Raw genomic sequence first — 25,397 nt, forward strand, 5'->3', positions numbered from 1 at the left:
TATTCGCACGATCGCCACCAGAACCAGATTTCCTGTTGCTTCGATGTTTGCATGGTTTTGGCGTGACACGCACACACACACACACATTGAACTAATCCGCCCGGGTCCGTTGCAAAGCGGGTGAAACATGTGTTTTACGATAGCTTGCGCCTGGAAGGAGAATTGAACGGTGGATGGAGGGTTTCTTTTTGCATGAGATTGTTTTGCGTCGTTTGGTAATGGTAAATGGCACTCTTTGTCCGGCAGCCCACCAACGGTGTGACACACCGCGCCGCGTCATATGGCGAAGGTGCACTCCCATTTTGGTTTTGTGATCCCGGCTGGTGGTTGCATTAATCGCGCTCCGTGTCTCCGGGACAGCGGCGTGATTGTAAATCCGTCTCGTTTCGCTCGGGGTTTTATGTACCTTTCTTTAATTACCTTTGTTTTTACTGTTCAGTGTGTTTACAATCGCTTTGCGATCGCTCTGCGTGTGTTTGTTACGATCAGGCACAGGCAATGGTACGATTTCCTCCCCCCAGTCTGAATTAAGTGTAATTCGTCTGATGAAGCATAAACTGTCGGAAAGCGCACTGCAAATCGCCAATCACACGAGATGGAATTTCTGGTCGCTGGACCACCATGGTTAGAGTTCCCATTCATGTGCGGCATGCGTGTGTGTGTCTATAATACTCACATTATCTTTAGCAGTGATAAACCGTTGGCATAATCGTTTTGTGATAAGTTCGAAGGAGGTAGAAAATTAGCCCCCACCCAACTGGCCGACGCAAGCTAATGGAACGAGCTAGTTTATCAATGAAGCACAAGAAATTGCACCGCTAAACAGAGCGCACTGAAATCGCATTAAGTTGATAAATGGTCTTTGTATCGGATTCTGGATTGGGTTTGGAATTGGTGCTGTGGTAGGGGCTGGACCGGCCGTAATCGCATGTTCGGTTCATCGAGCTCCACGGATTTCGAACATTTCGCTCGCTCGCTCAAGTGTGCACTCGAGACGCGATCTTCTTGCCAACGCAAAGTGCATTTGTGTGTAATAGAGCTTTCGAAGGGTGTGGCGAACGGTCAAGTGGGTCGCGCACGGGGAATACAGTGAGCCATCATGCCCTGGCCAAGTGGCTGTGGAATAGTGTCTTTAAAAGCGCCTAAGAACTAAATGGAAATTGGAAAGGGAGCATTAGCAATCATGAGAAATGCAATAAGAAATCAAGTCTGGACATCGTTGCGATGTTGCCTTTCATCCAACACAAAATCGATTCCCAACTCTGCACCGATTGCCCTTCGATATCTGAAACAGCAATTTAAAAGTCACCTTGTAGCGTCGTCGAAAATTGTTGATGCAGGCTCCCAAAAAAAAAACTAGACACCATAATCTTAATCTCATTGTCACTTTCCGAGCCCCGGCACATGGTGGTAATTGCGAAACGCCAAACCGTCATTGGAGGCAGATTCCACGAGCGATTCGAAATCGACGCTCACAAGCACGGCCCGTTCCCTGCGTCCGACTGCGTGAATATATTCACCGACACATGGTGAACGCTTACGCAACCGAAACCAAAGTAAAATGCTACTAGTGAGAAGCATTTAGACGTTATTAGGCTGTGTGTGGGGCTTAGTGTCTACCGGGCCCTACCCTACCCGGTGGCCTTTTGCCACCGGGCTTTAGCTCCACACGGTAAAAGGTAGCTTTTAGCCTTTTGCGGTGGCAACAGAGCGACGGATTAAATCGAAAGAAATACGCCGCCCCGCATACATGTGTACACACGCACCTTGCCTGCTAGTTTCGCAATCCTAGATCTCTACATCTTCATCGCGATAGTTTGGTGGCAGTTTGTGGCGCTGATGAGGCAGATATCCATCGGAAGACGCCAGCCATCCATTGCAGAAAACAAATCACTCTCCCCCTCATCCCTCTTTCAAATCCGAAGCCACAAACATCGGTTGGCTATGCAGCATCCAATCGAACCGACTGGTCGGGCTTGGTGTCGAATATGCTCATTTTCTAATTGAGGTTAGCCAAAATAATATAAAACCCCGTGGGCTCTATCGGTGGTGGTGGTGGTGGTGCTGGTGAAGGTACACTGTGGTTTCGATGCGGTTGCGGTGGTGTGGTTGCGGGCGATGTAATTACGGATTGGCCACGGATAGGTTCACGGAGACGAGAAGCTGTAGGAGATTATCTTCACTGGGCTGTCTGGCCGGTTCAGTGTGGAGTGAGCGATCACAAGGCTCCCACAAGGAGCGGACCCTTTGTGGAGTAGTACAGGGTGGGTAAGGAAAAAAAATACTATGTTTTATGGTGTGTATTTTAAGCGAAGAGTCGCTTTTTTATTCCATATTGGTAAACATTTGTATACACATTTGAAGCATTCTGATGCCTGCAGAGATGTTGTTAAAGGTTATCATGTGATTTTGCGATTATTTCTTGTCCAGAAAGAATTCCGACAAGGATCTTTGGATCTTTTACTGGGACATAGTCGTCCGTCATCAGGAGCAAATACTACTGTGGCTTTGTTAGCCATTATTCCTAGAATTTCTAGACATAAACTTCCACTAAAGATTACTCTGGATTCTACCGAGCCAACATGCCATGTGAATGAACTATGAGTAGCTCGTTCAAACTCTGTTGTTTGATCAAGAAATAACAAACCAAAAAAAAAAAAATAGGAGCTATTCTCAGGTCAGGTCAGGTCAGCCTAAGTGAATTACATCCACTAAGACCTGGTCCTGTATTGGAGATACTTGAAAATCCGAAAGAGTCTTGAAGTCACCGAAGTTATGTTTGTGATCAAAATCAATACCAAAGTGTGAATCGGTGTCTTGAATACGTACCAAATACTTGGGAACATAAGGTCTGTTATGATCCAAACTATGTACTACAGATGAAAAGAATGATCCTTATTAAAATTTATTTATGAAGACGCTCGTTCAAAGACTGACGTTGATAAAAGTAAATATCTCATAATCTAGCATCATCTATTATTAATATACCAAAACACAAAACATTACTTTGGTGTTATTACTTTATGTGATAAAACATAGGTTTTGAAGAAGTTTTCGCCCCTTTTTTCCTGTCTCACCCTGTATTGTGCTGAATTTGGAAGATGCAAAATTCAAACCCCTTTTGTAGCAGCCGTTGAGCGATGGTGCTTTCAATTTTTCAGCTCCCTCAGACTCTCTCACACCGATGAGCAGTGTAAGTTCACCGCTTCGCGGGTGAGACGGTGAACAGATTTGTGCACAAGGTGAGATCCTAATTGGAAGTTGCCTCGCTTTGCCAGAACCACTTCGCTTCTGTCCGCTTTCAACCCGTCTCGGAGCTCCACTGGTACAAATTGGAGGCACAGAGAGAGAGAGTGTGTTGGTCGTGTGTTTTCTCACGACATCAAATTATAGGGCTGATGTTATGGCCACTTCGGCAAACCCTAGCGCGCGTACCCTTCCTTCCCCGGTTGGAGCAACACCACACCGTCATCGCCGTCGTGCTGGGAGCGCATTTGCTCCGGCGTCCTTCAGCACAGGCCCCGTTCGCAATGGGGCGTGCTCTAGTGCAAAAAAGCTCTAATTTATGCACGATTCTCTGTTCCCTGCCTGACGGTACACCATCCCGTGCCCACGAATGGACGAGCTTTTTGTTTCAAATTTTCGGCGGGCCTGCTGCAAGCGCCAGAAATTCGTGCATCCTCCAAAATGGTAAGGAACGGCGCCCGTCCACAGACCGCAACACGTTCCCCGAAGCGCCGAAAAGCGTTCCATTAGTGGGTGACCTAAGGAAAACGGGACCTAATTTGCCGTACGCTGACGGGAGGGGGAGAATAAAATAGCAAACGCGAGCTACAGACGATGTTGCAAATTAATCATTTTCGTTGCTTCTTTTCCCCACTGCCTGCTGTTGTCGGTGTGGAAAGGTTTTCGGCTAAATGCAGTTCGTGCAATTGGAGGTTTATTTTTCCGTGGAGCCGCCTCTCCATGCTGCCCCTTTCTCCACACAGGCGAACCGTCTGGAAGGACCATTCTAATATTTGTGTAATTACCCGTAATTAATGCCACCCGGTCGGTGTGACGGTTATTTAATTACTGGGGAGGGCTGCTTAAATAAAAAAAAAACCGAGGAACAAAACAAATCGTGCAAACCACACCTTGAACTACATTTCGGGCATTTTTTGGGGTTTGTGTGTTCTTTTCAAGAGTTTTTTGTTTGGTTCGGGGAAAGAGAGTATAAGTAGAAGATAAAAACACGAAGGATAAAGTGAATAATTCACGAGAAAATCGAACGATGAGGTGATTTATTTCTAGCACACCGTACGGTACCGCCTCACCAAGAACGCTTGGTACAACGCCCCGACCCGAACCTAACCTAACAGACTTGGGTTTAGGTTCTTTGTGAGGTTGTTTTTTTGTTGTTGTGTGAGTTTGAAAATTAACTGAGCACACCCGGAGACCCGCTTTAGCACCTGGGGCATAATGCAAAGGCAAACATATTGCCAGCCAACACAACACAAGAATATTGTGTGGCTGCACAATGCATAAAAGCGCACATGCATGCAGCAGGTTAGCTGTTCTCCTTAGGGCCGTACTTGAGGTACTCAACCAATAATAAGCATACGGTAAGGCTCATTGTGTGTTTTGTGCCCATTTGCTTCTTCTAAACGGTAAAGATTAAATGCCTTCCTAGAAGTTTGAAGCGAAGCCTTGCGAGTCGTCGAGCATCGATGATTAACATAAACATTTAGAGCCTGCCTGAACAAATGCGTGCCGATGGAAGTGTGAAAAAGAACTGCAAACTGCTGAACGGAGCCTGCCGCGCTGTGTATGCGCGGGGGTAATGCAGCGTCTGTTTTCTCAGGACTTATTTGATTATCCTGCAGGCTTAAGCATTCTCGTCTGCCGTTCTCGGCCCTTCCAACCGCGAGCCTCTCGGGCAAGAATTTCCAGAACTATGCGCCGGATAATAATTATATTTTCATTTAGATGTCAATCCGAATCCGTTTCTGCTCGTGTACGTTCGGAAATGCCCGGCACCTGAAAGGGACAACCGCCGTCCTCCTAATACCCTTTTTGCCACCGGACGGACTGGTCCGCACACAAACTCGAGCGATTTACGTCTGACTTTCGTCTAGAAACGTTCCATCGCTGGTGGTGGCGCGCGTGTGGTGGCAGACGACGCGCTAGCGCTGCTAGCCGGGAAGCATAATAAATTTGGATCCAATCTACGAAAATTTGCTGGCAGATTGATTTGGCTCTTACGATGATAATCACATTAAAATGCTAATAACTCTCGGCGCGCCGAGGAATGCTGCGTTGATGCTTCGGTCACGGCACGGAAATCAGAGACACACACAGAGACGACGACCACACCGTTCTATCGCTTTGTTGGCACGTACCTTTTGCAATGGAATGGTGTTGGGAGATTGTAGTACCGATTCCGCGCTTCCGATGCGATACCATCCCGGCTGGCTGGCATTGGTTTCGTTTCGGATTGGCCGTGTCCATTTCTCGTGTGTGCGCGCAAAAGCTCGGGCTCGGAAATCCTGCTGCTCTTCGTCTGACAGCTAGGGCCAGCGGTCGGGGGGGTGGGGGAAGGCGGTGAGCGACTAAATTTAGACAGCTTTCGGACGGGCGTGACGTGACAGGATTCCGAGATTGGCCGAGCTAGCACGTCAGTCAGCAATTATAGAGGGCTGATAGGCGACTCGAAGCAGGACGAGGAGTTTAGAGCGAAGACACAGAAGCGTTTGAGCGTGCATGCAGGCGTAATAATTGTAGCGACTGTGGTTTTTACACAGTCCGTTGGAGATCGGTGGCGTGCGCTTTTTCTTTCTTTCTTATTTTATTTAACAGGCTAACCCTTTTTTTAAACTCATAATTATTTCATTTCTCGGGCTGTTCATTGCAGATGATTTGATGAGCTGCGGGAGCAGTGTTGTTCGTGCGGAGCGAATTTTGGCGTGAGCTTTTTCTGGCAGTTGTCGATTCAGGTGAGTTGCTAGATGGGAAGCTAGATTTTAATATGGGAGGCAAATATATCCATGAAACCGTGCGGTTGAAATGTAGCCTTTGGATGTGTTTTTGGAACTTGGGGTGAGACTATTTAACCGGGAATGTTTGCGTTGTGGGTTTCTGTTCTGAGATGCTCAGTTCTGCCAAGAATCCAAAGAATTTTTTGAAAATAGAAAGGCTTTGTGTGGAAGGTTTCTGGTGAATTCTGTTCCAACCTATGAACCAAGTCCCAATCATTTATGCCTTGAACAGACGTCATTGATGATCATAGAAACAAAATTTCGTATTAGGGATATCAATTTAGTTATGCAGTTTCAGTGTAGGAAAGTCGTTTAGTTCTAATTCCCAGTAGAACCAGACAGTGATTACAAATATTGGGGCCCTTTCCGTTTGAAATTCGTAGGCTGAAATTTCAGCCTGTCAGCTGTTTGCATTGTATAGCAGTTTTCGAGCAGCTATCTAATTGAGTATAATATACAGGTGGGCTTATCCCAAGGAGTATGAATTTAGAAGGCTGATTTTTATCGCTTCTGTTTCTGAATGAATACTTGAAGAGTGTTTTTTGTATTTGTCAAACCTCCAGAAAGCTTGTTTGAGCTAAAGTTTTCTCTCGTTCTGTCAAAAAGTGATGTTCAAAATTGGTTATGAAAAAATGCTATGAGACCACCTGGACTACATACACTTTGATTCCAGATTACATCACCTGATCTCTTTAATGCACCTTGCGATAAATGTGCATTATCCGGTGCAACACCGTGTTTTCGAGCAGGTACTCGAATCTAATTCTAGCTTTTAGGCTAAAATTTTCTAGACTGAAAATCGCAGGCTAGTTTTTTGTGTGGTTTTGTATGGAGTGTTTACATGATTTCAGCCTCAACTGTTAAACTTCATACAAAAAACTAACTAGAATCGTGAAGGCCCCCATTATCTGAATCTTACTGAAAATGTCCTGGATTCTATCGTTTGTCATTTTGCTATAGAGCTATCTTCGTGGACGATGTTGATTACTTGAATAGATGCTGTTGCAGATATCAGATATTAGGACTATGATGAATTTGCTCCTAATCCAGTTATCCAACTCCAGCGTTTAGGACAGCTACTTGTGATGTATATCATATAGAAATAGATACTTATTACTTAATTACTTATATTATTTCCCAACTTCCCTACATTGATTGCTTCAATAGCTAATTTCAACCTCAGATACTAGGAGGACCTTTTTTTAAATCTACTTCAATGTTTTCTAAAACTTCTTCGACTCGCATTCCGTGTAGCATTGGTTACAAACATCATCAGGTCCTTGCCCCCAATTTCTCACCCCGACTATCTGGCCATCAGGAACCCAATTAATCACTGCTAGTCATTCTGCAAGTGCGCAATCTTCTCAGGGTCAATAGTAGTTGCAACACGAAATAATTTTAAAAGTAACCTATACCGTACCAAATTGAAACAAACGATAATAAAAATGTATGTTACATCACTGTCCTCGCTCCGACGAAGCAAATAACGATACGTCCGTCCGTCCGATTATGATAATGGATTGCATCATGTGCATTTGATCGTACGAGAATTGAATTTCGTCGTTTATCTTAACGCCCAACCGTTGCCAGCCAGTCACACATTCCACCCGGGGGTAAATAATTGTCCTCGCTCGTGACAGCACACAGCTACACTGTGTCGCCTGGGAAGAGGAAAAAAACACAGGAACATCGAGGTGTTTGCACGTTTTGACTCCCATACCCGTAAGCGGGGGAGCACCAAGAAAACCCTCGCCTGCAAACGCACACAATCCCTTCAGAGCTAGTGTAAAAGAAAGGAACCTTCGATTCCTTCGGCTTAATCCATCAGACACGAACGAGGGAAGACGGTACCGACGGTGTGTGTGAGAGAGTTTTTTGCGCCCCTTAAATAAAAAAAAGGCAGCAAGGGGCAAGGCATCAGGCAACGGCAACGCAACAATGAAAAATGAACCATAAATCACTCGCCATCTCGCGGCGTTCGCAGCTGAGCTGCATAATCATTTAACTGTCTCGCGTCGATCGGACTGCGAGGGGGGGGGGGGGAGCCAATGGGAAGAGGAAGGGTCCCGCTTGCCAGCCGACCGCACTTATGAGTACCGCTAAATGTTATTTTAATTTGAGCAAATCCGTCAGTTTGCTTTGTTTGGGTGAGATTTAGGGCCATAAGGGTGGAGGGATTGGTTTGTTGCTCGTGGTTCGTTTGTCACTCCTTCTGCTGTTGTACGAAGTCAGTTGCGAGCTAACCTTCTCCTCCTTCTGCCCCACGAGGGGGGCCTTCTCGAAGGGTCACAGGAAGTCGCGTACAGACACACAGGTAATAATAAAACAGCGGACAGTGTGTGTACTGTGTGTACAATGCATTGTGATCGCACATGCACCATGGGGGTTTGGGGCGCTACCACAGAGCCGTTCGTCTACTGTGCTGTATGTGTTACGTTAGTTGAAGATAGAAGAAAACGCAAGCACAAGACCATACCACACAGCAGCAAATGGTATAGTACGTCCTACTGTGTGTGTGTGTGTGTGCACGGGTGCAGCAAAACCCATTCCCTTTCGGTGGCGGGTGCCGTGCATTCCCATTGAGCAATAATAACGGTTGCCATTTGTTTTGCTGCTGCGGCTCGTTGTTGATGATATAAAATGATTAACCATTTGCCAGCCACCATCACCACCGCAGAAGCCATGATAAATAGTAGCAGGAATGTTGGTGTTCTTTCCCCCGGATTCCCGCCTCCGCCCCGTTCGATCCCCGGAATCTTTCCGAAACGGATAACGATGTTGACCTGCTTTTTTTCGTTGCTGCTGGTGTGGTTTGCTGTGGCCAGTAAGGTGTGAGGGGGTGGTAGTTCTTGCTGGGCTGCTGTGGTTCCGTTTTGTATTGTGAGCAATTTTTGTTGTTGTTGGTGGGGCTGCTGCATACTTCTACACCGGGAAGGGCAACACAACCTGGCACGGAGAGTAACCTGCGAACAGGCCGCGAGACACCATTGCGCTGACCTTTCCGTTTCGAAATATTAGTATGTGTGTGTGTGTGTTTTTTTTCTTCTTTTTTTATTCGCCTACACCCCCATTGCTATCTTCCTTGAGGATTGTTTGGTGGGCTAAGGTGTGGCAGATTCTGTTGCCATTTGCTGGTACTGGCTGTGCTGGCGTACCGTTTGGTTTCCGCTTGTTTTTTTTCGTATTTTGGTTGTGTGGAGCGAACACAGAAAACATGTGCACGACGACGGGGTGACGGGGGTGAAGGGTGGTGTGAAGTACAATGGAGTTTGCAACGATCTGACATCCCACTTTCCCGACGAACACACTCGGTGTGGAGGGAGCAGGGTTCCTTGCAGAGAAAAACCTTGGTGGCGGTTTGGTTCGAGAGGAAACTGGGAGGGGGAGGGCTTTTCCGCCGACAGCTCAATGCCCCCTCCCCGCGCAGCCCGACAGCTGTTGTGGACTGTTGCTGATCTTGGATTGTTAGACGAAATAAATATTAGAGCAGCGTGTATTTAACGGTGAGGTTTTTGATGGGTTGGTGGAAAAGTTGCAAGGAATTGATGAAAACGTAAAGCATAATATATTTACAACGCAAATCGATTCCTTTCATGATTTCCGGAAGCTGTGTGGTGGAGTATGATGTGATAAAAATTGTGTTATAATTTATGTATGTAAATATGCATGTCAAATCGGCAGCCGTTTTCTTTTCTGCAGAATATGGAAACTGTTAATATTTTAATAATCTGTCAATAATGTTACAAAATAGATACTTGAATTGTCATCTACATAGTTTAATACATTTGTAAGTAAAATAATAAAAAACGAGTGAAATCAGACAAATAAAATCAAAAATAAATAAATGAAGCAATGAAGAGCATGAAGGAGAGCAATTGAAACAAATATGAAAATAAAACCAAACAAATAAATAATGCTACATAAATAAATGAAAATGTGACGAGACGAAGGAAGAGTCATTTAAACAGATAAAAAAGAAACAAATCAAGCAAAGAAAAAAGAGAGAAGATCAATGTAAATAAATAAGGAATCAAATAAATAGATGATGTCAAATAAAGAAATAAGCAGATATACTCATACAAATAAGCAAAAGAAAGTGAATAAATGAAGCAATGAGGGGACGAGGCAAGACTAATTAAAATAAACAAATAACAAAAATGGATAAATGAAGCTATAAAGAAAAGAGAGGAGAATAATTAAAAAATTTAAATAGATGATGGCAAATAACTAATAAGTAGATAAAATTATACAAACAAGTAAAAGTAAATGTATAAATGTAGCAAAGAGGAGACAAGAGCAATTTAAATTAATAAGAACAATAATAAATAAGCAATAAAGAAAAGCGAGGATATCAATATAAATAAATAACGACAATACGAAATAGTTGATACTATTAAGCGCAGAGAAAAGGTAAAGAAATATGAAAAACATGAATATATTAACAAATGAGAATGAATATTTGAAAATAGGTAACAAAAATTGTCCATCCTGATTTTGTATTCTTAATTTATTTACATAAACATGATCTAATGGTCCATCACATCTTATTAAAACTGCTCGTAGTTAACAGTTTAATTCTATTTCAAAATAATCGTGAATGTGTTGTTTTTACAATTGCAACAATTTCCATCAGAATACTGTGCAAAATTCGATCCTTTAAACAGAAGAAAAAGTTGACGCGGATAGAAAACATATTGCCAAAACTCAAAAATCTTTCAATTAAATATCTCCGAACCTCACTCCCTTACCAAAGTGTATTTTCCGAGCCCCAGCTCGATAAACCGACTTTTCCCTCATGCGCATCTGCTTGAGATTTTTCCCTCCTACTTGAGGTGCGACCGGTGCTTGAGAGAGTAGCAACTACCTCAACAACCCAATAAAACACCACTTTTCGAACCAACCGAACGGAACGAATAGTCTTCATTTGGCAAAAAACCGGGGGACGGAAAAATTGGCAAACCACTGACACACACACACATACGGTGTGTGTGGAGCCCGAGAAAAAGAAAAAGAGGTAGGAAAAAACAGCACCAGCAAACGAAACAGATATAAAAAAGGCAAAGAAATATTCACTCGGTACAGCTCGGTGTACTTCTCTCCTTGACTTCACTTGGACCGTGAAGACGCTAGCGCGCTACTGGAATATACGCCGGAGGAGGACGGCCAAAAACGGCCAAGCAATTCGCGAAACAGGGATCATGAGCGGGCGGGAACAAAAACAGAAGAAAAAATAGAAGAAGAAACAGAAGAAAAACGCGCAACAAACCATAACCAACGAGCCGAGCGTACGTACAACAGCACTGGTGACAAACGATATTTAGGTCTGAAACTAATTTTATTGCATACCCAACAGGCAAGGAAAATCCAATAATTCACCATCTCATCGTGTCACACAAAAAGCAAAGCGGCCCCGGGAGCGAGAAGACAGAGGGCGAGCTGGCTCGCGCAAAAAACCCAGACGGCGACGGTGTTGTACGGCGACCGTTGTGTGCGCTCGTGAGGTGGAAAGGGGCCAGCAGGTCCCCGGCCCAAGGGAGGGGAGAATAGCGAAAACTCGAGGTGTTAAGTCGTTGTGTTCGGCGAGCTGAGCGGAGTATGCAGATGTGCAGCGAAGTGTGGAATGCAATTGCGATGCTGTCTGCTCTGTATGCTTCGGCGGTGCTGGCGGGCTGGGACGGGACAGCGCGCAGGTCCTTTCGGGCAGGGCAGGGCTCGCTGCCGGCAGGTTGGTGACCGTTCCTCTGAAGCGAGACGAAATTCATTCTCATCTGCAACAGCGTCTGCAGTCGGCCGGGAGGATAATGAATTTGGCACCGGAGCATCGGGACCGACGCGACCTACGGTCCCGGCGGTGACGTGGTGAAGATTGCGGACCAAGCGACGCACGGCTGACTGTATTGCTCCGCCTGGAGTCTGTATGTAGCGCTTTACCTTTACGCTTCATCGTGCACTGTGCTCGTTGCTCGTTATTTTTTACTTACCTCAACGCAGCTTACTTTTGCTGCGAACGGCGCAAATCTCTGGGCGTCTGGCAAGACGACGCATATTTACCGATGTTTCCCCCCCAGTCATTGGAGCGTGTGCGAAGTTTGTTACTGACACTTCGCATCTGGTTGCACGCCCGCGAGAAGACGGGCCTCGCCGAAACTAATCTTTAATTGTGTGCCGCTTTGGAAACGATCACTGCAGCGTAGTCACAAAATGCTTCTATTATTTGCTCTAGCCAGCCAGTTCCTTCGAACTAACCGAGCAGATTGATTCAAAGTGTTTTGTTGTGGTCATTGCTGTGCTCCTTCCTTCATCTCCCGGATCAGTACCGGATTGTAAAACGTTTCTATCTCCAGCGAGAGTGGATTTTGAAGTGTGCGAAAATGAAAGGCAATCAGAAAATAAATAAAAAAATCCCCTTGCTTGCTTGCTTGCCGCCACCATAGGGAAGGTTGGGTTGGGCCGCTCTTTGATGGCAATGGATCACTTCGTTCGCTGGCCTCTCGCCGGGGCTCTTGTGGCATATTTGGGCGCCTGGGAACGCAACGCAGCGGCGCGGCAGACATTCGGCAGGATGATTGAAAGTGTCCGCTCGCCCGGTCCGCGGCCCGGGCGGCGAGGCTAATGAACGTCTAATGTTCATAATTATGATCTGTCATTCGCTTCGCGCACGATTCCCGTCTGTAACGGGCCCGTGTGCGGCCTCGACCGGACGGCCGGAATGGCATTGAGAGAGCTTGGGGGCAGCAAACAAACTTTTTACATCCCATAATCATTCCATTCGGGATGGCTTTCTTTCCTCCTGCCCTGAGAGACATATGGGGCGGTGGTAAGGTGTGGCGCGCATTCCCATGGCTGTGGCAGGTGAGAGGACACACAAAAGCGCGCTCGTGGTGGGTTTGTGGTGTTTGGCAAACGAGGTGTAAGTGCGAACGGACGGACGGACGGATGGACGTAGGATTATGATGTCACCTAATCCTTCTCTTGCCGTTCGTGATTTTCCTTTGCGTGTTCTCGCGATCTGGGTGGGCTCCTCGCGAAACAGGCCAAATAGATCAAGCCCTGGTCGTGTGTGTGCTGTACTTTTTGAACCCTTCCATAATCGGGTTTGTCGGAATTATTGAGTTTAAAGTTTTGTTTCCTGCTGCAAAAGCAAACTGCAAGCAAATTGGTGTGGGATTTTGGCTTTTTGTTTGCTTGGAACATATGAACATTATATGATATGATTAATTGTACTTGATTAAATATGTTGAAACACGATTCTCATTTGTCTATTTCTTCTTTTTCTTTGATCTACACTTTTGTGACAAGACCTGCAACATAATTTGTTACACATTGCCAAGCAAATAAATTCACTACGAGATGACGCGTTGCAAAGATGAGTATCGAACAACGTCCGTCCTTGTTCAAGCCGTGGCGTCTAACATTAGACCACCAAGCCTTCGTCGCTTTGAACATGCTATTTCACGTATATAAAGCGTAAGGCACAAATCCCTCAAAGAATGTACGCCTTGTAGACGCAAGATAACAAATTGCAATGATTAAAAAACAATACAAATCAATGCTGGGCGGAAACGGAACGGTACGGCGATTAGTGCCCGTTTCGAGGTGTGTCGAATCATACCGAACCATAAAGACAGCTCTCGCTTCAAGGATTAAAACCGCCCCGCTGTGTTTGTGTGTTTGTTTTGGGGCCAGGTAATCCTGGATCGGCGGTGGGTTGTGGGAAGCAAAAATGAAACCATAAATTTCGCTTTTCAGCACAAAGCAGCGCCGATCCGATAAACACTACCCGCCCCAGACGCGCACACAACGCTCTTTCGACCCTGACCATAATCACCCCCGGTGTGCGAGCAAACCGCACACACTCAGGCACCCTTCTTTGATCGTCTTGCGCGGTGTGACTTACGAGTTTGTTTTTTTTTGTGTCCAAGCCGCGCTTAGGTTTGTGTTGCTGGTGACGAATGCAGTTTCTGCTGACGCACCACCTTGGAATGGCTGGGCACAGGCACAGCGAAAACCTTGCGCTAGGTGCCAATCGATGTTCACGGGGATTGCGGTGCCGCACAAAGAGTGGTGTTAGGGCTTCTTGGAGTTGTTTGGAGTGTTTTGGAGCTGGAGACAACAAAAAGGCCCCGGGACGGGAAGGAAGGTGCCGGGTGATCTTCACTGTAGGAATGGGGGTACGGTGTACTTAACTCGCGAACTTCCCCGAGCTACCAGCGCGAGCGGCGGTTAAAAGCTTCTTGCAAACTAGCCTAGGAAGCTGCCCTCCCCCCTAGGGGAATGCGGCGCCGCGATGCATAATTGCTGAAACGCTTCGAGGTAGGTCTGGTGAACGCTTGGGTTATTGTACCATTGTAGGTCGCAGGGAGGCCGCGTAAGCGCTATTCCGCTCGAATAGGCTAAGATGCAGCGGGCAGGCACAAGCAACTCAAATGTATTCATGTTACGGCGCGGGCACCGGGTGTGTGAATCGGTGTATTAGGCACTTTCGGCTCACAGCGCGGCCTCGATTTCCAACCGAATGCCCCCGGACGTCGTGAAGTGGCGGCGGGCTAGCGCAGGGCAGCTTAAAAGCTTAAATATATGCGCACGGCTGGGTTGGTTCGCTTTTGTTTGCCGTCTTTAAAACACTGCGCGAGCACAGGCACAGATTGGAAAGCCGCCGACTGAAGCTGTGCTGGCTCCGACGGCTGTGTGGCAGGGAAAGATAGGCTTTATCCAAATACTGCACCGTGCGGAGTCCACTACCGGAACCCTCTCTCTCTCTCTCTTGTGCCCTGTGCCCTTGGTATAGTGTATGGGAAGTGGGCATAACGGAGTCATTGCGCAGGAAAAAGGGTATCACACGATCGATTTGGTCGGTTCGCCTTTCGCCCGCTGCTCATCGGACGTCAATCGACGCCATTGATCCAACCGGGGAGAGGAGGATGTATGATGATCAACCGATGAGAAGAAGGGCCAAGCGGCGTATGGCGTTAAGCGAAAGGTAAACCATGATTCACTATCATTTCCACACACACACGCGAGCTCCTTTTCAAACCTGTTGCCTCGCCTGCGAGCACTTCAAGGTGTCGATTGAAGATTGAGTGGTGGATGAATTAGTGCGCCTCGCAGCGCAGAGTGAAGTGATGCAAATAGGCGGTTCCGGTGTCGGCGATGTGTTATTTTTTTTTTCGCTTTGCTCTGTTGCCTGAGGACGCGACGCGATCTGCACGCTCGTTTCATTCGTTCGGCTCAACCTGCCTTTCCGATGCTCTTCTGATACTTAATCGGTATTTGATGATTGTTATTATTTCCTCCAGTCTTTTTTTGCGGCTGTTGTTGTTGCTGTGCATGTTCGACATTCACACAGGGCACGGTATCTATTTGTGTGGTGCCTTCACGCGGGTGAATGGTTCGGTACCTTTGAATGGTGGGTCTTCTCAGTGTGTGAGACCTGGTGCGACGTGGAGGTAAGCATTACGTTTCACCTCCAAAACCCTTTTAGCTACACGGAACTTAACGAAATCTACTTACACATACCTTGAGACACAGGTTGAGTGTTGATTTTTTGCTGCCTTTTGCTGTTTCTTCTTTTGCTGGTCTTGTCTCTTCTCCACAAAACCCATCACTCACGCAAGTTTGCCCATCGGACTAGAAGCCGGAACACGTCTGTGTCCCGTCTTGATTTTCGAATCCATTTGGAGAAGTCAAAGTCGAACGGGACGGGAGATCGCGGCGCTCTCCAACAGTAATCGGCTTGTCTGTGGGCCCGCTCGAGAAGGGGGTCAAACGGGAACCGTTTTGTAGTGACCCCCTTCACGTCCTTCCTTAGTAGCCTCTCTCCCTTCAGTAACCCTTGCCGCATGCCGGTGATGACCTTAGTGAAAGCGAAATCTAAATTATTCATTGAACGTCAGGCTCCGATCGATCGGTAAAAGGGAATTGTGTAGCGCACAACGTTGGGCGGGCAATGGGACTTCTTGAGTGAGCATTTTTCCAATTTTTTTTCTTCTTCTTCGAACTAACAGGAAATAATTACTTTCGTAGGTTGAAAGTAGAGCTCATTTGTTTAGCTTCCCTAGAAGGATGCGGTCTAGATTTGCTTGGAAAGTTGGTTTTGGTCTCGGTGATTTGGCCAGCATAGGTTCAAACTAAATCCTGGATCGTCTCACAGAGCGAGAGTTTATGCGTGCACTACGGAGTTAATGCAAACGTGCTCTATTATGAATTTAGAAGTCAGAATTTAGCGGCAAACAAGGTAAATATGTTGGAAAAGGTTTAATAACCCAAAATTGTAAGCTTCGGTTCATTATAAATAGCTTTAAAATGGCACTATTTACGATGCCAATGTTTACAAAGCAATGGAAAGAATTTAATACGCATCACACTATTCTTTGAAATGACTAAAAGATTTTCTGTATGTAATCCTCTAATATAAAAATTAAAGAAAAAATAAGTATTAACAATTCTCAATTTGAATAAATCCTCATAATCCTCGAAGTCAGCAGTTCTCTAGACAATGTTCTGTTAAGAGTTAAGGTTAATATCTTTTTGAAGAATTCCTCTGAATCTCAGAAATCAGCAGTGCTCCAGACAATGTTCGGTGAAGAGTTAAGTGAGTTCGGTGAAGTTTAGTAAACAGTACCCATGAACATTCCCAGAATTGGTTCCAATTTTCCACCCCAACTGACATTTGAACATTTGTTTTGGGTTTCAGAGAGAGATTTCAGCCCCAGAAACATGACGCTCAATATGCATGGTAGAGATCTTCAGCCACAGATTCACATGTTTCGATAGAACATCGTACGCATTATCGAAAACAAAAATTGATGTGTTTGATTTTGATTTGTTTTGAACGGTGAAGGTTGGGATGCTGATCCAACCGGTGGATCCAACCGCCATGATGGGCACACGGGTAACTGTGTTATGCTTTCTTCCCCCGCTTGCTAACCAAAGCAGTCGACCCTCCGTGTTGATCTGCCCGCAGGCGAGGATGGGGCACCGTTCTCGACGATGATGCTATTGACGGGTTTCGCTTCCCCGTTTGATGATGATGTTATTGATTTGCTCTGACTCCTCCGTGGGATCCGGCCACCCGTTCCGTGCTGCCCCGTGCAGACCAGGGGTCCCAACCGCCGCCCTAACAATCTCGCCGCCGGGGGACATCTACCACTATCTGCTGGGATGTATTGGGTAACGGCGTAACCTCTTGACAGCACACGGCGCGCGGCCGCTTTAATGCGGTGATGCGTGATTTTTCCTCGATTTTACAAACGCCCAATGGGGAGGTGGTATGGGAAGGTTTTTTCCTCGGTTCAATGGGCCCTTCTCCCCCTCCCTTTGCGGTTTGTCTAGATAGTGTATCCTTAACCCCCGGTAATACACTGTGCCGCCGAACGTGCTAATGTTTATCGGAGTCAATTTATCAAATCAATCGAACGCCGGCACGTAGCGTGCGGTGCGGCCAGAGCTTTTCCTCGCCTTTTGGTCTCGGGTGCCACATGACTGCGGGGTTTCTTCCTTTTTTTCCCTTACTTACTCTCTGCTCCGGTTTTGTCTGCTGGTTCCTGTCAGCAGCTTCCCCCGGCCTCTTTAGCGCTACCGCCGCTTTTCCCACCAATCATCCATTACGTTCGATTACGGTGCACAATTTTTGCCCGCTATCTTTGCAGCGATTGTTTAAAAGTAAAATAACAAGAAAAAAAACACACGCACAACCTCCCAGTGGCTTTTCGTTCTTTCGAGCGCGCGTTTAGGCTGCCTTTTTGTCTGCCCTTTTGTGTTTTGTGTAGCTTGGAGGAAGAAAAAAGCTCAATCGTTTTGTGCTACTTTATATTTTTATCCTCCCATCGATGATACTCATCCGGCAGAGGAGGGGGAGGGGGGGGGGGGCATTGGCGTTTGCGCTGCGTCAGTGCGAAGCGCATCTGAATGGAACCGTTGACGTCATAGGCGAGTGGGTATCGAAAAGCATCCACTACCGCGGTGGCGGCGCCTTCGATTAATTCCGGTGTCTTTTTCAAACTGTCCTAGAAATAGAGAACGGCGAAGGGAGCTTCAATAGCACACGAAGAACACGGGGAGAGAGAGAGCATTTGGTGGGCCAAGTTTGGTGCTGAGTAAAGTTTATTCTTTTGTCGGTGACGACTAATGTGTTTTTGTAGCGTTAAAGATACATTGTTCGGGTGGTGTGTTTGTACAACGTACCAGTAAAGTTTGGTAATGTCCGTGTCGTTGCCCAAGTCTAAAACTTTACGAAATGTTCCAGAAATATTCTATAGTTCAAACGAGGTCGTAGTTGCTTTGAAAGGGAATATATTTTATTGGACGTTTACTAAGAAATGTCTAACATAAAGGAAGACACCGTTAGTAACCACAACAGAGCTTCCAATAGAACCTCTTGGGCTCTTTAATAATAGATAATATCCCAAAATAGTTGACTATTTCCGTTGCCTCACCGTTGAGTGTGTCCTACCATTATCTAAACGAAGCTCTTTAGAGCGCAGAGACGACTCCCCTTCGGAGAGTAAGAAGAACGCGCTGTGTCCTTCGCAGGGCCATTTTCCATTGTCTGCGGTTTTAGCCCCGCACGACAACAAGCCCTGTTGTGTTGGCCCTCTTGGTGGCTCGCTTACACAGTTCAAAGGACATATTTTAAAGCCCGCTGCAGCTGGCGGGCTTTGTGGTGAGATTTGATTATTTTCGTGAGCAGCGTTTCTACGTCTTTACCGGTCTGCAGGAACTTTTTGAAGTCACTGACACGTCCTGCTACACTGCCACCACCTCTCCCTGTATCTCCTAACGACCCTGTGGTAAATGCTTTTCAGCAAGTCAATAACCTTACTGTTTATTGTTGCAAAATGCTAGGACCAAAAGCTATGGGCTACGGGTTTCCACCTAGCGCAACCATTTTCCATTTCCACCGCGTGCTTTCGGCACGGGAGAAGAGAAGCAATTACAAGTACTACTGAAGGCTCATTCCAGTTACATCATGTCCCGACAGCTTACCGACACAAAGGAGGTATGGATTCCATAATTAATTTTTGTAATGACCTGCATGAAAATTTGAACCAACGTTTGTGTAGGTGTGTGTGTGTGTACACTATACTGAAGCCCATTTGTTTTTTGTACATGCTCAGACTTCAGGCTTACATAAGTTCAGCAAAAGAGCTACAGTTGCTACACTCGGGAAACAAATGGGAATCTCCAAACCCCAATGGTTTCGGAACATGGAGGAAACAGACCCGTTCAAGCTGTGTATGTGTGTGTGTGTCTGTATTTCAGCTTCAGTCTGTATTTCAGTAGCTTCAGGTAATACCTGTACATGTACACACAAATACACACACACACACTCACTCACTTACCCGCATGATGGTCCGATCCTGCTGTCGCTGCTAGTACAACCAAAAAAACAAAAAAGGATCGTTTCGAAACCCAAAGCCAGCCCGGGGCGAATTAATTTTCCAAGAATGCAAAAGACTGGGGCTTAATTGGAAAACAATTTCGGTTAGGTAATTTTTGGGGATGCTTTTCGCCTCCCCTCACTGGTGGCGAGGGTGGTTGGACGGGGACACCGGCCGGAAAATGCTGCCGGAACGGAATGCCAGGCGAAGCGTGGTGATGGCCGCAAAACAACGGGAGACGTTTTTGTTTGGGAAAAACGTTATATATGGTGTATGGGTCGGTTGTGTCTCGCGTATGTGTGTGTGTGTCTGATGGGGGGATGGATGGATGGATGGCTTTGGCAGTCCTGAACGATGGTGTTGTTCTGTTCTGTGTTGGATGGGTTTCGATTCTCTTTGTTTCAGGAAGTGTTCTGTGCTCTGTACGTATTTTGTTTTCTTTCTCCTGTCCATTCCTGGCTGCTAGTTTCGCTCGCTTGGGCTTTCCATTCTCATTTCCAACTATAATTAACTCTACTGCGGTTGCTGCTGCTGCTGCTGCTCCACTTTCAATCACATGTGTGCCGTCGAGTGCACAAGCGGCACCAGGCCACATGTTGAGTGCTGGAAAATACACACAGACACACGGACGCGATTAAAGTTAGCTGTAAGCACCCCTACCACAGGCGGGTTTAGGTCTCCTCACCCCAGCAACACTCGCCCAAAAGGTCAGCTGGGTGAAAATTCGTTTGACAACCATAAAAAAGAACGACGACGATGGCGACGCACACCGAAATTATTCATCCGTTAGCGAAGGCATCTTAATCAGGTTTTACGTCCGTTTTGCGTCCGTTTTGCTTGCTGTTGGTGTACCAAATCGCATTAAACTGCTTCTGGGTTGGGTGTTTCGCCCGCTCTCCCCTCAGCGCTTGCAAGGTGGCGGCGCAGGTATAATTCTTGTTAATTTCCACTCGAGGGGATACTGTTTTAAAGCCGGCATTAACCCTTGGCTGTACCGTGCGCGAGCAGTGGGGTGGGGTTGTTTGTTTACCCGCGCGAAAAAAAGGGCGCAGTAGGCTCGGGGGGATGAAAACTTGCAGATGATTCGACGAATTTGGATGTTTGCCGGTAAAAGTGGAACAACGACGATGTTGAGGACATTTTATTGGAAGAGAGGGTCTCGAGAGGAAGAAGAAGCTGTGGACGAGATACGAATTGGTGTAAATCTCAGAATCGAACCTGGAAGAAATAGAAAACTCTTGGAAAATTGGGAAAACTTTACGCAACTTGGATGATTCTATTTATTGTGCATTTGATTTCAAAATTACAAAAGCAAAGTGGAAGAAAAAATCGTTACATTCTATTTATTTTTTTCTTCAAAGTTTTCGATGATCGATCCCGAATTGGCCAATTCTTGGAATAAATGCTTGGTATTTGGATTGAATGGTTTCGACACTCTGTTCTTCCGGTTGAAACCATTCCAGGTGCTCGGGCATCATCCTAACGTTAGAAATTTAAATGTCTTCCAATTAAAGCACGGTGTCCTACTTACCGCCCAAGGGTTAAACCTATCAAACATCAGAAACGCCGTAGTCAGTTAAAAACGGTAGTCATTTGTCGATGGTGGTGACTCCCAGTACATTCGGGCCGTTTTCCACTGGCGTTGTTTTACGATGCGATCAGCTTTATTATGTAAATCTAAGTTTACATACTAAGAAAACCGCTTTCCCGCTCCACTGTTTTTCCAACCGCCCCATTCGGGGCACTACCGCGGATGACACCCGAGTGGTGTAGGGGTTAGGGAAGACCACCCCTCCCCCCGCCTGAAAGGAAGCTGGCATCGGACTAAATACGGCGGCTTTCACAACCAAACATCCACAGACACACTCACACACGCACAAAACTATTTTCAGCTCATCATTATGTCACGAGTTTAGGGTGCGACCGCTGTGCGAAGCAGTGGTACGGCGGCACTGCCCCGAAATCAGGAGGAGGGGGGGGGGATCGGGTACAGATTAGGCCTAATAAAAACGTGAAAACAACGGAATCCCCCCGAGGTGTACTGAACCGGCCCGGTCCCGAGAGTCGTTTAGTTTGAAATTCAATCCTCTCAACAGGTTGTGGGACTGACACTGGGTCGGGTTTTTTGAGTGCGCTGCCGGTGTTTCACTGTGGCTCTTTGCGCAAAAAAAAAACAACCAGCCAAGCCGCGGACAACAGATCCGATTGCGTTGATCACTCCCCCCCAGAGGGTTGGTGGTGGTGGTGAGGTAGGCATAAAAACCCCATCGCCAACATTAACGCCCGGTCAGCCCGGTGTTGGGGTGGACCGAGACAACCCGAGGCCCAGAAGTAGTCTCCCAGGAAAACTTTGCCTTGCTCTGCACCGACTGCGCAAAACGCACACAGCGCGGGCGAAAGCCTCCGGGGACCTTCGTTCGTTCGAGTGAAATCCATTTCCAACCATTTGCGTGGAAATGCGTCAGCGTGTCCTCGATTTTTCCGACTGGGCGGACGCACAGTTTGTCATTCGATTCCGATACGAAAATAGAGTCGAATTGAGTGAACGAGAGTATATATATACACATGCGTCGTTTCTTATCCGCATGCATAACTATGTGTACGCGGGGATGTGTAAACATACACGCACCACACGTGTGTGTTGCCGAGGAAAAAGTGAAAAAATTATTGCCCCCCATCCATCCTCCCATGCAGCAGCCATGAAGTGAGCAACAAGAATGAAGCGGGAGGACGGTTGGCGAATTCGTTTGCGCCACGTTCATTATTCATATATCCAGTTTCCGGTTTGCGCTATTAAGTTATGTATGAGCCGGCGCGCACACCGCTGAGGGCTGTAGGGAAAATTAAACTAAAAAAAGGAGGGAAATTATTTTTCTATCTTCACTCCAAACGTTCACTCCACCCCTCCCAACCCATCCCACCCGTTGCTGGCAGAGCTACGAGCTGGAGGCGAACAAGTCTCGAACACCTATCCATCATAATATTGAGATGTGGTACAATGAAAAAGACACCCATTTGGTCGTCCCCTACCCCCATAAACGTTAGGCAAAAGTCCCTCTGGCAAAAGTGGATAAGTTTTTGGATGAGCTCGAACTGACCCCTCCTCTCTCGGGGCCCAAAGAATGGGAAGCGATGGGAACGAACCCATCAACAGTGACTTGATTTTGGCAACTGGAATAAAAACTACACGGCGGTTCATGTACACACAAAACCCTCCAACCCCGGGTCCGGCTGGTTAAAAATTCATCACCGAGTGGAGTGGGTGAAAAATTCATCTTACAAAACTGAATAAATGATTTCCCAGTTTGTTATGGCTGGCTGGCGTGTGTGTGTGGTTTGCCGTTTATTATACATTTTTGCCTTTTTGTTACCCTTTTCTCTTTCATCGCTCAAGCTTCGTTTTCATCGCCTTCCTGGCATTTTCCTGGAGGCGATGGCCAGTTTCCGTGCAGTAGTTATACATTCCATAGTGTATGTCAGTGAACATGTCCTTTGCCAGAATTAAGATATTTGTGTGTGTCTGCGAATGTGAGAATATCGAGCTGAAAATCAAAAAGGGCCAAATAATAAAATACCTCAGCTGGCCACTCGACGATGGTGCGATTTGTTTGTTTTACCATACGTTCCCTCTAGGATTATGATTGGAAATGGAATGTAAAGGGAAAAATAAGGATTGTTGTCCAATGGTCTGATTGTGTTTTTTTCTAGAACGAATGCAATTTGATTATGTTTTGGATGCGAACAAAAGCATTTGCAAATTGAAATACGCACAAAACAGATTATTTCACTGCTGTGGAGCATACATTTTCTCTTCCACGAACATTTCAATCACCAAAACTGGTTCGCTATTAATTAATTAATTGCGTTTCAAAATTTTAATTTCCCTTTTTTTGCCATTAATGGTGTCGTACATTGGAAAGCGAAAACAAAAAACATAAAAACGTCAAACGCTCGTCCACGATGAATTTACATAAAGCGTCATTGTTTGTACGAATCATTAGTGGCTGGCAGTGGCTGGTGGGGCCGACACAACAATGCCCGCAACTAATTCGTGCACGGCCGTAACGAATGCCACACTTTTGTTGCCCTGTGTGGGGTCAGGACCCAGGACGGTTCCGTCGCACTCTCTCGTACTCTCTCTCTCCCGCTTCTTTTATTCTCTTTCCGGTTCTTAATGAGGCATTAGATAGGTCCTAGGGGGAAGGACAAACTGACACACACACGGTCATTTACAAAACGAACGCCCGTTGCTCCCGGGTAAGTGCATACAGGTCAGGTGAAGATGTTGCGTCGGTAAAAGCGTGTTTAACTTCCGTTCCAAAACAAGTGTCAACACACATGCACACACGCACACCTCATACGCTCATACACGATCAAACGACCACACCTACCGAGGGACGGCCTGATGACCACACCACAGCCACAATTCGTCCGAACGGCGGCGGTCATTTGAAGCGAAATTATGTTGTAAAAATAAAACCTGCCCACTCGACCTACAGCAAAGCCGTGGTGCAGTTTTTTTGTTCGGTCCCTTGGGGATTGGCTGAGGGGGAAATGGGAAAGCGTCGTGACGAGTGGGCAGTGCGCCGGCATGGGATGGCCTCCGGGGCGCAAGGGCTCCAACCGCCAAGACAAGACAATCGAACATGGCAAAGGTCGAGGACAGTTCGCGAGGGTCCCCAACCCCGGCTCGACGAGCATTAGACGGCTCGGCCACCTTAAGGCCAAATGGGCAACAGCTGAAGAGCGAGAAAGAGAATGAGGTTGATGATTATCGAACGTTCTTAGGTCCCGGGGCCTTTTTCCCTTTTGGGACATTGTTTCCTGTCGAAGCTACAATACACACTAACAAACATTCCCCGTAGGGCCTAAACATGTGGTGGAAAGAAAGTGGATCACATTCCTTGTGCCCCCCGGCAGGCAAGTTGTGTAGCGATGCAATAAATTATAATTACTTTACGCTGTCATGTGATCAACACCGCACACTCCCCGGTTGAGATGCGTATTGTACTGAGAGAGCTGGGGCAATGATTTATGAATTTTGCTATTGAAATTAAATGTTGTTTCTTTGTTTTTGAAGTTGCTTCAATTTCTAGAGCATTCGGACAACTACGTCCAGTCCTCAAGGATGTATGTTTTTAGTCAATAAGGCCTGAAGAGCTATTAAACACCGGTAGGCCCGAGGATAGATGATTAGCTGTTTTCTAGATACGAAGAAATAAACGTTTTGAATTAAATAACTAGAATTTGTAGCCTGATTCATTAGAAATATTTATAAAATTGAAAGCTACGATTCGCCATATTGAATTTTGAAATGTGTATACAAACCTAGAAGCTATTTATCTGGCTTAATCCTATTCAATGATTACGTTAGAAGCTAAATCCCTTAATTCAAACAAAACTACACACATATTAAAGGTATTTTTGCTGAAAACAATCATCCGGACATTAGAGATCTGCAGAGTATCTTCGCCGTCTCCAGCAATAGCGGGACCCGGGAACACTCAGATTTGCAGGCTACATTGAAGTAACGGAACAAAAATATTGCAATACATTTTAATGGAATTCCACTTCGAATCATTGCTGATTGACGTTGGGAAAGGATCAACACCCGGTCCGGCCATTTGGTCATCTGCGCTTACAGTAGCCGATCTCGCTGTGCCCACACCACACCGTGCCCAACTGGGTCATGTGCCGGTACTACAATTTAAATCATAATCAAAATAATAACATTGTTGCAAGCAAACAATAACTTGCCCAACGGTAGCTCCTGCCGCAGCAGCAGCCAGCAACATCCTGGCAGTAGTTGCTACATCCCATCGACGCCGTCACCTCTCGCTGTCACGCGAAATAAGCTGCCGTGCCGTTGTCCTGATTTTCACGCCACCGCGCGCATCAACCCACAGCAGCCATTGCAATTTAAATAGCTCTCTATCTCGCACTCGCTTCCCACCTGGATGACGGTTGCATCTTGTTATGAAAGGCTTTTGCAGATACGCCA

The 25,397-nt window shown here is 46.3% G+C and overlaps 1 protein-coding gene across 3 annotated transcripts in view; it reads left to right on the forward strand.

Moving 5' to 3' along the window:
• The window catches only part of LOC120904775, a 157,248-nt gene that overhangs the window by 26,898 nt on the left and 104,953 nt on the right, over positions 1–25,397 (forward strand). Inside the window, exon 2 of one of the 3 annotated variants that reach the window (XM_040315109.1) lies at positions 5,894–5,975. The exons of the other annotated variants lie outside the window; for them this stretch is intronic. The gene's annotated coding sequence lies outside the window, so the exon portion shown is untranslated. The remainder of the gene's footprint in view (positions 1–5,893; positions 5,976–25,397) is intronic. 3 annotated transcript variants of the gene reach the window in all.

Source organism: Anopheles arabiensis, chromosome 3 (genome assembly GCF_016920715.1).
Source record: "Anopheles arabiensis isolate DONGOLA chromosome 3, AaraD3, whole genome shotgun sequence".
Taxonomy (NCBI): domain Eukaryota; kingdom Metazoa; phylum Arthropoda; class Insecta; order Diptera; family Culicidae; genus Anopheles; species Anopheles arabiensis.